Raw genomic sequence first — 5444 nt, forward strand, 5'->3', positions numbered from 1 at the left:
ATCGGTCTTTTCTAGAGGATGGAAAATTGTTTCTCTATTCTACCCAGCATTTTTCGCTAAGATATAGAACTCTATCTGAAACATAAAAAATAATTCACAGGGCGCTGGCATTGTGGTTGTGCAAGTAAAGCTGCCATCGCAATGCTATGACTTCACATTGGCAATGATTGGTATCCCAGCTGCGTTACTTCTGGTCCAGCTCCCTGCCAATGGCCTGGGAAAAGCAGTGAACCATGGTCCAGGTGCTTGGGCCCCTTCTAACCAGGTGGGAAACCCAGGTGAAGTGCCTGGATCCTGGCCTCAGTCTGGTCATTGCAGCCCACTACAGAATAAACCAGGGGGTGGAAGGTTCTCTTTCTCTGTGTCTCCCTCTATCTCTATAACTCTTACAAATAAATCAATAAAGATTCCTTTGCAAAACACCATCAATTTAGTCATAGGTATTTCTTAGAGCTGCAGTAACATCCACACTCTCTCGGCACCTATATTCTTTCTGTTTTTTTTTTTTTTTTCCTTTTTGTCCCTTACACTAATGAAAATATCATGTAGCTGATTCATACCTTTCTTTCCTTGTCTACTTTCAGATTTATATGGGAGGTCTCATTTAATACATTTACAGGATTTTTAAGGGGTAGGCATTGTTGTGCACCAGGTTAAGCTGCCACTCAACATGGTGCCCATACTTAGTGCCTGGTTTAAACTCTAGCTACCCATCTTCCATCTAACTTCCTGTTAATGCACACCCTGGGATGTAGTAGATGATGGTTCAAGTAATTGCATCCCTGCCGCTGATCTGGGAGACTCATATTGATTGCTAAGCTCTTGTCTTTGAACTGGCCTAGCCCTGGCTATTTTGAGTATTTAAAGAGTAAAACAGAAAATGAACACTCACTGTCTCTCTGTCTCTCTCTTCTCTCTCTCTCTTTATATGAAAATAAATAAATAAATAAATAAACAAACAAACATATAAACTCAGTTCTTGGATATATGAGGACTGGTGGAGAGGAGACAGTTGTTAAGGGAGACTATGGAAGGGAAGAAGTAAGGAAGAGGGATGAATGGTGAGGGGATCAAGTGCCAGGCTACTGTGACATTTCAATACACTATTCCTGTCCAGACGCTATTTTGAATACCATTCACACTCCTAATATTATTTTTTCTGAATCAACAAACACTTTAATAGTTTATAAACTTGTAGTTTCACTCCAATATGTTGGCCCCTCTTGGATTCTGACAAAAACACTCCACATAGTTCCTCCTTAGTCCAACTGTGGGAGAAGAACTTTCTTTGGTTCTCAGAGATTTTTTCTTCTTTTTCTCCAACTGAATCAGTACCTTTTTATTCTTTGATAATCTCTTCTCTTTGTAGGTGATGAAATGTGTTAAGGCTCCACTTTAAATGTTGGCACTGCTATAAGCATGGTTTTTCCCTTTACTGTAATTCGGAATTAAACTTTAGATTTTCAGTTTTTATATTCCAATCCCGGCAGTTTTCACTGTAGAAGTTTTCTGAAGACAGTCTTATACTTTCTAGTAGTTATCTACAAAGCAGGCATTAGCTTCTCCAGGACACTACAGGATGCATGTAGCTTAAATGTATATTAAAATATTCTCTGAAATGAGTTTAAATGAATTTTATTTTTAGACAACCTACATGACATTTTTTCCTTAAAAACAATGCTTCCACTCCAAGTAAATCATGGTCGAATAAGTGAGGAGCTCAAGATAACATCAGTCCCACTTCCTGTAAGTTCTGGTGTTGTGTGGGTGACAAGCAGCAGCCAGATATGAGAAGTGGTAGATCCGAATTGCCAATTTTGTTAACAATTTTCCATTTCTAAATCATCCTTAAAGAAAATCATAAATGGGCTCACACCATCCCCACGGTCATCCAGCAGAGCAACCATGCCATCTGGATTCATGTTTTCACCAATGTAGATCTGGTAGGTTTTGAAATTAGCAAGGATGTGCTTGATTTGTTCCGCAGCCCCCATCATAAACGGTTTTACTCTTCTGGTCTCTGTTCTTCAAGTTTGCCTTTGATTGATTTCATGTAATCTTTGACACACTTCTCGTAGGCTTCTTTTGTGAAGCTGGTCTCCTGCAGATGGTGGTTCATAATATCAACACCAGTGTTTACAGTGTTTTCAGTACCTTTGCCCCTGGGGCCTCCAGTGGAGGCATTTACACCAATGAGTGACTCATCATGTTGCCCTCGGTCCTACTGACCATCTTCCCTTGCACCTTTAGGCACAGTCTGCCCAAGATCTACCGGATCCTGTAAATGTTCCAGAACATCTCGTGGTGGTGACGAGGTCTCAGTAGTTAATCACAGTGGTGGCACTAGCTTGGCAGGAGCTCAGAGTTGGGGGTGAGCGCGGTGCAGCCAGGGTGGCCCTTGGTTGGGGGGTGGGGGCAGAAAAGCTCAGAGTTTCTCACCTTGTAGAAGGCAGTGTCTTTATCAGGAGCCCACTCTTCAGTATGTTACTGATGTAGTTGGCCCACTGCTAAGGAATATTAAACACTTCGCCAAGTGAAACCAAGACGGATTTCCAACGTTTGCAGCAAATCAGCAGGAGGAGGCTGAAAGTGTTTCCTATGAGGCTACCAATGGAAGCCATTTTTTTATTGTTGCCAGTGGAATGAAAATTACAGGATAATGTCATTGTCTTTACCTGGGTTTTCAGCCATTCCGGCTCATGAAATGAATAAGAGGAATATAGGTATAAAATTCCAAACATACTGGAACAAAACCAAAATTGAGACATCCTGGTCACTAAAAGCCACTCTGATGATGCATGCTTATTGAAAATCTAAGGAAGAATTTCTTCTCAATCAAAGCTTTTTTTTTGAGATGGTTTCATATATATATACCAAATTAATAAAACTTTAGTTTAAATTATCATACATATTATTTAATTTTAGGACATTCGGTTTTAATATATATGTCACCTGAATAAAAGTTTATTTTTGGTTCAAAATTATGGCAGAGAGGGTTGGCATTTGGGATTTAATTCACAAAGTTAACAATATCAATACTGGCTGTATTCTAAAATTTGCTTTTGTCTCTTAACTGTATTCACACATTAACTCTTCATATTGCTACCTAAACATACCAGCAAACACACAAAATCAAACAGAGCAAAGGAATTCTCTAAAGTAATCACCAATATTGTTACTAACCAACAGGTACAAATTGACCTGTTGTTGTTTTTATGATAACACAGCAATAGAACCAAACTTCTTGTGGCTGTATAAGCAGCAGATATCCTGAAGATAATTTGGGCTTTCTTCAACTGGGATCTAAGGCATATTTTAAAACTGAAGAAGTCTGAAATTAAAGAATATTGTGAAGAATCTTGGAGATCCACAATATCAGTGTATCGAAATAGGAACAAGTATTGAAAATTTACCATATATCCCTCATGGCCTTATTTAAAATTGGAGAAATATGTACACTGTCATCAAGTTGATCAAGATTGTGGTATTATCCAATGTTACTCTGTAGTCAAAGGAAAATAATGTATGAAAGAGATGGTTGAAAATCTAGAAGAAATGATTTTTGAGCATGTGTTCCAGAAATACAGGAAGGCAAGAGGACTGTAGTCATTGTAGCAAAGGCATTGACCAGAAGGATATGAATCCAGGAAGGTACTTACAATCTTTCATCCTCCCAGTAAATGTCAACTTCACCATGGTGAATGGTATCAATTGGAAGAGCCCTATTAAAAGTAGTGTTTTTTTGGTAGTAATGCAGAAGATATATAAAATAGAAATGACTGTAACTTCATTTCATCATCTAGAAATAAAAGCAGTTATTTTGTTGGTGCATTTATTCTAATCTCTGTCAATGTCCATATGCTGTGTGAGAGCATATTGGGGAGAATCGGGGAGAGAGAGAGAAAAAGAAAGAGAGTTCAACAGTGTGTTCAATGTCTTCATATTTTTATATATAAAAATTTGTTATAGGTAATTTCTCTTTTAAATTAATATTATCATCTGACTGTTCTCGAAATAATGGATTTTACCTGAAACTTTCTCTGCAATTGTTGTAGCATTTATGACATTAAAATCAGTATTAAATTCATCTTCATAAATAATATGTTGTATAGTATTCTTCAACTTACAACTCTTATGTATGATTTCATCTTTGGGTTTATAGTAAATATTTGTTCAAATATTATCCTGGTTACCCATTTTCAAAATGTTTTTCACAGAGCCTGAAGTTGATTCGGTTGGAAGTGGAAAGCTTAGTGCTCTCTGAACAAAACTACACAGGGAAAAGTCATATGCCATGTTTACAAAGAGCCAGGAAAAGTTCTCATTCCACTGGTCCAAAACGGACAACCTTATAGATAAACAGGCGTGAATGGGAGTAACGACAAGGATTTGTGGGAGTACTGAGGAATAAAATTCACTTGGACACAACACAGCTTGGGTTCCCTGTAACAATGTTAACCAAAAAAAAAGTATCAAAAATATTTCCCAGTAACTTAACAATTACAGATCAAAGAAATAAAATATCAATGCTGATCTTCCTGAAAGAGAAATCAAGAAATAAATACCATTCGCCGAGCTATAAAGAATTTAAGGATTTAGAAATAAATTTAACAAAAGCAGTGAAAGAAGACTACAATGAAAATTATATATCACTGATGAAAATATGATCAATGGCACATACACACACATGCACACACACACAAACAACTATAAAGATATTCTGTATTTGTAGAATGGAAGTATTAATATCATTAAATGTCCATACTACCTAAGGGAAATAAAAGATTCAGTGAAATCTCTAGCAAAATACCAATGACATTCTTTATTTAATTGGAAAAAAGAAATCCTAAAACTTTTATAGAACCACAAAAGATCCAGAATAGCCAAAGGGATCCTGAAAAAAATCCATCTAGAGACACTGCAATACATGATTTTAAAGCATTCTAAAACAAACAAATAAACAAACCTGTAGCATTTAAAATAGAATGGTATTTACATAAAAATTTACATAAATCAATAGAGATCTCAGATTTATTTTTAAAGATTTATTTATTTACTTGAGAGACATAGTTACAGACAGAGAAACAAAGAGATGGAGAGGCACACACACACAGAGAAAGAGAGAGATTTTTCATCGGCTGGTTCAGTCCCCAATGGCTGCAATGGCAGGAGCTGAGACAATCTGAAGTCAGGAGCCAAGCGCTTCTTCTGGGTCTCTCATGCAGGTGCAAGGACTCAAATATTTGGACCATCTTCTGCTTTCCTAGGCCATCAGCAGGGGACTGGATCAGAAGTGGAGCAATCGGGTCTCCAACAGGTTCCCAAATGGAATGCTGGTGCCACAGGTGGATGCTTAACCTACTATGCCAGAGTGCCAGCTCCAGGATCCCAGATATTAAACTTGTGAAATAAATCAGACACAGAAAGACGAATACTGCATGTTC

General features: G+C 37.4%; 1 pseudogene; it reads right to left on the reverse strand.

Moving 5' to 3' along the window:
- Positions 1-1820: 1820 nt before the first annotated feature.
- Positions 1821-2247, reverse strand: LOC100339753 (translationally-controlled tumor protein-like; annotated as a pseudogene).
- Between the last annotated feature and the right edge of the window lie 3197 nt (positions 2248-5444).

Source organism: Oryctolagus cuniculus, chromosome 8 (assembly GCF_051225735.1).
Source record: "Oryctolagus cuniculus isolate XC-2025 breed Fujian yellow rabbit chromosome 8, ASM5122573v1, whole genome shotgun sequence".
NCBI lineage: Eukaryota > Metazoa > Chordata > Mammalia > Lagomorpha > Leporidae > Oryctolagus > Oryctolagus cuniculus.